The 7,385-nt window shown below is 41.1% G+C and overlaps 1 pseudogene; it reads right to left on the reverse strand.

The window, feature by feature from the left end:
- Nucleotides 1-4,892: 4,892 nt before the first annotated feature.
- LOC128578100 (cytokine receptor-like factor 3) lies at nucleotides 4,893-6,581 on the reverse strand (annotated as a pseudogene).
- Nucleotides 6,582-7,385: the final 804 nt, after the last annotated feature.

A 7,385-nucleotide genomic window follows, 5' to 3' on the forward strand; every position in this document is an offset into this window, starting at 1 on the left:
GCTCTTTAAGTTCTAGTGCCTGTGGACTAAGTGTTACAGGACCAGAAGGGTGAGAAGGTTTAAGAGCAACAAAAGGATGAAAGAAAGGAGGACCGAGAGATAAGGAAAAAAGAAAGAAAAATAAAGAAAGGAGAGGGGGTGGGTAAAAGGAATATTGACAAAAAGAAGAGAGGCACAGAAAGAGGGAGACAGAGCAATATAGGTGTACAGTAGGGTAATTTTATACAACCTTAAAAAACAAACCACCTTCTGGGGTTGCCCAGTTTTGTGGTTCCCTTGAGGTCAGCAGCTGTTTGGTAACCTGATCAGACACAGTACCCCACCTCCACCAAGTAGAGATGAAAGACAAAAATGCTATAAATGAAACCAAAACAAGCAAACAGAAAACTTTACGGGATAAAATTGGCTGGAAGAACCAAATAATAGCGGTAGAAACACTAACAAAAATGAAGTTCTAATTATTGAAATAGGCAGCAATGGGAAATTATAAGTAAACTAGAAAAATTGAGAAAGAAAAAGGATCTGTATGGAAAAGATTGAACTTAAAAAACAAAACAACAATCCACAACATCAAAATAAACAAAAAAAACAACCAAACCAAAAAAAAAAAACACAACCAAAAACAAAGCAGTATGTATATGTTATTGAATATTGTCTGGGCAACACGTGGTCTTCTGGGGTATGAGATGTTAATCACAGTTCTGATACGACTGGAGGCTGCTAGTTGCTCAAACCTCAGCAGGTAGACACCCTAAATCTCTCTTCAGCCCACTTAAAAGGCACTTTGAACTTGTTCACTTACTGAGCAGAAGCTTTCCCAGGGAAGTGCTTGTCGCTGGAATCACTGCTGAAGTGGCTATCCACTTACCCTGTTTGTCAAAACTGGTCTCCCTCTGCCCCCGAGGGTTAGGGTTGCAAGGCGGCTCAGACCCCGCCCTTAGGCTACTTGGTCCCTGGGTTACCAGCTCCCACCCAATTCCAGCTCTGCGACCCTGAGGGCGGAGCTTGCCGCGGCAGATCGCTCACAATGGCTGCCTGTGACCCAGAGCCAAACACTATTAGCTCCGTCTGGCTCAGCGGCTCAGACTGGGGCCCTAGACAAAGGCCAAAGTTCTCCGCACTCCCGCTCAGGCTCTCCCCAAGGCAGTTCAGCTGAGTGCCAAGTCCAAAGCCACCAAAACAGTTCACAGGTAAGGCCTTTCTGGTTTGCAGTCTCGCTGCTACTGAACTTACAGTTGCGGGTGGGTTTAGACGGATTGAACACACGCGACCACTTGCCGGTTTTCCACTGTTTTAGTCCTCCTCTTGGGGTTCAGAAGTCTCTCGCTGACTCCCTGTATCCTCTCAGGGGTGATGATAGGCAGATCCCACCAGCCAGAGATGCCTGGAGTCCTATATCCCCAGACTCACGGTGCCCAGATGCAAGGAAGCTGTTACTCGGCTGCCATCTTGCTCCGCCTCCAAGGATCAGTTTCTTTTCTCCTTCATGAGAGGGACCCACTTCCAATTCTCTTGAAAGAGCTCTAAACTTTCAGTTCCTAAATAAAATCTGTGTTATACAAGGAAGGCAAATGGAAAGTACACAGGGAGGAAGATGAACTGCGGCAAAGCCTTTGTCATATGATAGTGACTTTCGCCGCGATGAAGTATGTGGTTCCCCAGGCGGCCACGAGCCGCCGTCGGCATGAGGGCTCTGTTGTTGTTTTCCTGGGGCTGCTCCAGCCCGCGCCCCGGCTCCCTGCCCCTCTCTGGCGGCGCTGCGTCGCGGGCTCGCTGGGCGTGAGGGCGTGTGTGGCTCGCTCTCAGCGGCCAGTCAGGATTTCTCTATGGGAAAGTGGAGAGGAGTTCCAGTAGCCGCTCTGCCTCTGCTTCACTGTACACTGCTCCACATACAGTACATGCAACCTATACTATTTTTCTTAAGTGTTCTGATCATGAATCGATGCTGGATATTATCAAATCCTTTTTCTGCATCAATTGAGAGAATCATATGGCCTTTGTTTTTTAATTTATGTGATGAGTTATATTTACAGATCTACATATATTAAACCAGCCTTGAGACCCTGGGATAAAACCCACTTGGTCATGGTGTATAATTTGTTTGATGTGTTGCTGGATTCTGTTTGCTAAGATCTTATTGAATACTTTTGCATCAATATTCATTAGAGATATTGGTTATAATTTTCTTTTCTTATTGGGTCTTTTCCTGGTTTGGGATCAAGGTGATGTTTGCTTCATAGAATGTGTTGGGTAGTGCTCCTTCTTTTTCTGTATTTTAGAAAAAGTTAAGTAATATAGGTACTAGTTCCTCTTTAAAGGTTTGGTATAATTCTGATGTGAAGCCATCTGGTCCCGGACTTTTCTTTTTAGGGAGATTTTGTATAGTTGATGCTATTTCAGAACTAGATATAGGCCTGTTCAACATTTCCACATCATTCTGGCTAAGTCTAGTAAGGTTGCGTGCTTCCTAGTATTGGTCTATTTCTTTTAGATTTTCATGTTTCTCAGAATATAGTTTCTTGTAATATTCATTAAGTATATTTTTAATTTCTGAGGAGTCTGTTGTTATTTTGTCTTTGTCATTTCTGATTGATAAAATTAGAGATTTTACTCTTTTTTTTCCTGATTAGGTTAGCCAAAGATTTATCTATTTTATGGACCTTTTCAAGAAACCAACTTTTTTATTTATTGATCCATTGTATAATTCTTTTGTTTTTAATTTCATTTAATTCTGCTATAATTTTGGTTATTTCTTTTATTCTGCTGGGTTTGGAATTGGAATGTTCTTCCTTTTCCAGTTGCTTGAGGTGTCCCATAAAGTTGTTAACTGCCTCTTTCCTTTTTATTGAGGAAGGCTTGCAATTGCATAAATTTCCCTCTTAGGACTGCCTTTGCAGTATCCCAGAGGTTCTGGTAATTTGTGTCTTTATTATCATTTTGGTCCAAAAAGTTGGTAATTTCCTTCTTAGTCTCATCTATGACACAGCTATCATTCAGCATGAGGTTATTTAGTTAGTATGAGCATGCAGATTCCTGTTGTTACTGAGTTAAACTTTTATTCCATGATGGTCTGAGAAAATACAAGGAATAATTTCTATTCTTTTAAATTTGCTGAGGTTAGAATTGTGACCTAAGATGTGATCAATTTTGGAATATGTTCTGCAGGCTGATGAGAAGAATGTCTATTCAGTTTTGTTAGGATGAAATGTTCTGTAGATATCTATTAAATCCAATTGTTGAATGGTTAAGTTTAAGTCTAAAATTTCTTTGCTTAGCTTCTTATTGGAGGATCTATCTAACACTGCCAAAGCGTGTTAAAATCTCTGACAATTATGGTGCTGGAGGATATCAAGTTTCTCATGTCTGTTAGAGTCTCTCTTATAAATTGAGGTGCATTCTGGTTGGGTGCCTAAATGTTAATAATTGAAATCTCATCATGTTGAGTGTTGCCCTTAACAAATATGAAGTGACCATCCTTCCTTCCTTTTGTCAGTTTAAAGCCTATTGTACCTGTGAATAAAATTGCAATGCCTGCTTTTTTCTGTGTTCCATTTGCCTTTATTATGGATGACCATCCCTTCACCCCAAGTCTATATTTATCTTTTAAGGTAAGATGAGATTCTTGTATACAGCAGATATCTGGCCTGAGTTTTTGTATCCAGTCAACCAACCAATGCCTATTTAGAGGACAATTTAAGCCATTCACATTAATTGAGAGTTGATAACATGGCAGCATTTTGCATATCGAGTTTTTCAATAGTCCAGCGGACATTTTTAATCCTTTCACCACTGTGGAAGTTGGAATTTGATCAAAAGTTTCTGAGTGAGTTTACTTTGGTGGTAGAACATTGTGCTTGTCACTGTGGAAGATGGGTCTGAGAATATCCTTGAGAGCTGGTTCAGTTATGGCAAATTTCTTCAACATGTGAATATCATTAAAGTATTTAATTTCTCCATCATAAGGAAACTCAATTTAGCTGGATACAGGATCCTGGGTTGAAAGTTATTTTGTTTTAGGAGATTAAAGGTCAATGACCATCTTCTTGTAGCTTGAAAAGTTTCAGCAGAGAGATCTGCAGTCATTCTAATATTCTTCTCCTTGTAGGATATGGCTTTCTTATATCTGGCTGCTTTCAGAATTTTCTCCTTCATATTAACTTTGTCAAAGTTAATTACAATGTGTCTGGGAGATGCTTTATTTGGATTGAGTCGTGCTGGGGTTCTGAAACTGTCTGCTATCTGAGTCTCAGAATCTCTTGCCATGTTTGGGAAGTTCTCCTCAATTATCTCTTGGAGCAGAACATCTGGGCTTTTCAAGGCAACCTCATTGCCTTCAGGAATTCCTATAATGCAAATATTAGTTTTTTTGTTTTTTGTTTTTTTTTAATTATTCCACAGTGCTCTGAGAGAATGATTCATTTTTGCTTTCCACTTCTCTTCCTCTGAGTGTTTGGGAGCGTTCAAAAGCTTTGTCTTCAATGTTAGAAATCTTTTCTTCTGCCCACTCCATTCTGTTACTGAGGGATTCTACTGTATTTCTCGTATCTTGGAGGGCTGTAAATTCTTGCCTCAATGTGTCAAAATCTTTGGTGATTTTTGTCTTTGAATTCATTGGATTCTTTTTTTTTTTTACACTTTTAAAGCCAGTTTGATTTTTATTGTGACATGATATTTCAATTAATGGTATACTAAAAGCAAAATTGACTGAATTATGGCTTTGTCCACAACATTTAAGTTGCTTACTGCTCAAATATCACAAAAAGGATCCAGTAAACACTTTCCATTTCCAATGGCCTGTGAGTTGAAATAAACTATTTTTTATCAGTTACAACTGAACTGGACTGAGGACAGGTACATTCAACCCTGAAAGCCAAAGCCATTTATCCAAAAATCTAAAACACTAACACTTTCCATCCAGGATAGAAAAATGAGCATCCAAAGTAAAGAGAACCACATGACTGATTAAGTAACCAATCAAAAACCACTTCTCTGTTATTCTAGCTAATAGTTACTCGAAACTTGAAGTTTCCACCTTCATTATTATTGGTGGTTCCTAGAGTCATAGCTTCAACATCAAATGTTACAGTGGATCCAGAAGTAACTGCAGGCAACTGATTAGTCATTTCTTTTCCATTTATAAAAATGGCACCATTTGTACTAATGCACACAGCTTGATCCCACTGCAGAGACTCATATCTTTTCTGATTTTCTGCACACACTCCTATGCTTTCTCTTTGTTCTGGCTACCCCACAGTTTCAACTCTGAATGTCAATATCTGCCCACAGAAATAAGTTGGAGCACTGGAGTAGAGAACACCTGAGGATTCAGAGTCATTCTGGAGTGCTACATTTCTTTCACTGCTGAGACTGTACCCTTCAAAACCAGTCATCCACTCAAGAGGCACCAATATAGAATGACCTATCTGGGGGGATGCTCCATGGACTTCACTCCTGTCATCTCCTAGGGCACAGACTGAACTGATAATCAACATTGGGGTCTATGTGCAATACTATGAATTCAGTTTCCGAACCTACATATACGTCCTCAAAATGATTTGAAGTACATTTATGGAACTAGAGCCTGTAATCTTGAGCTGTAAAGTCATCATCCACCTTACACCATCGTACTATGATGCCTCCAGGCTTCTCTATTAGTTCTTCTAACTGTACTGGTTGGCGAGATGCTACAGCTCCATGCTTTAAAATGTGGTCTTTCACTATGTTAAGAACTGAGTCATCCAACTGAGCAGATAAGCAAGGCACATCAACCAATAAAGGCACTTTTGGTAAGCTGTCCAACTGAATGTGTGAGGCCTTTTTAGTAAAGCTCCACAGTTTTTCATTTTGTTCTCCTATATCACCAAGTATGGCAATCTCACCTTCTTGGACTAAGTCCTCTGCAGTGTTAACTCCATGTTCTTCTTCTTCTTTTTTTTTTTATTAAATCATAGCTATGTACATTTATCCAATCATGGGATACCATGCACTGGTTTTATATACAATTGGAAATATTTTCATCACACTGGTTAACATAGCGTTTCTGGCTTTTTCTTATTTATTGTGTTAAAACATTTATATTTTACATTTAGTAAGTTTCTTTTTTTTTTTTTATTGTTGGGGATTCATTGAGGGTACAATAAGCCAGGTTACACTGATTGCAATTGTTAGGTAAAGTCCCTCTTGCAATCATGTCTTGCCCCCATAAAGTGTGACACACACCAAGGCCCCACCCCCCTCCCTCCGTCCCTCTTTCTGCTTCCCCCCCATAACCTTAATTGTCATTAATTGTCCTCTGAGCTTCTGACAGTCATCCAGTGGTTAATGGTCTCCTATTCAATGACATCCACCTCCTGCAAAAGTGTCACCAATCGCTCATCCAGGAGCTTCCCAAGGGTTCCCTTTAAATCATTAAAATGCTGTTTGAGAACATCCCTTGTCTGTGATGCACTGTCTTTGATCTGCCTCTGTGCCTTCTGCAACCCCTGCAGCCGATGGCCCAGCTCCTACCTGTAGCTCTGTGCCGCCTCCACGTTCTTGAGGGCCTCGTGCAGGAGCAGCTCAGGCTCCAGCTCCATCGCCCCCTTCACCCGCCACACGAAAGATGGCTGAGGGTTCCGGTTCCTGACTATGCCAGGCACTGCCAAGCAGCCCAGCACAGCCTCCTGCCGGCGGAAGCACCGCCTTGCCCAGGGGTGGCCTTGATTGAACTGAATTCATTGAATTCTTGAGACAACTTCTGCATTATTCCTAGAATTTCTAATTCCAACCCTACTTCCACTCTGTTAATGTTATTTGCCATCCAAATTCTAAACTCAATTTCTGACATCTCAGCCATTTGTTTATGAATGGGATCTTCTGGTGCGTCCACCTTGTCATTCCTTGGGTGAGTTGATCTACTCTGATTATTCATGTTGCCAGAGTTTTTCTGCTGATTCCACCTCATGATTACTTTTCACCATTTGACTAGATGAGCAGGTAAGGTGAAATTCGATCTGGGTCTCCTGGAGTAGTGATTAACCAGCCCTTTGCCCAAGAGCTGGGACTGGTGACTGCAGCTTTTCCCCTACAGCTTTGCAAAGGACCTGTATAGTACTACAGCCTGAGACACTGGGGACCTGCTTGGTGTGGTGGAGCTAGGTGGCTCTGTCTTATATTCAGCTGGTCTCTGTCCAATCCTAGTGAATTGGCAACTCTGCGTTGAAGTGTCAGCTGTGGAGAAATACAAGCAACTAAGACAACCTACCCCCCACAGGCAACATCTGGAAAAGGAATGTCAAACCTTCCCACAACAGCACAACCAGGGTGCCACCTTGGATGGTCCTCAGATGACTGGCTCAGGTCAAGAGTTCCAAATCAAGTGGAAGAGTTCAAAAGGTCTCCAGCAA

Source organism: Nycticebus coucang, chromosome X (genome assembly GCF_027406575.1).
Source record: "Nycticebus coucang isolate mNycCou1 chromosome X, mNycCou1.pri, whole genome shotgun sequence".
NCBI classification, from domain to species: domain Eukaryota; kingdom Metazoa; phylum Chordata; class Mammalia; order Primates; family Lorisidae; genus Nycticebus; species Nycticebus coucang.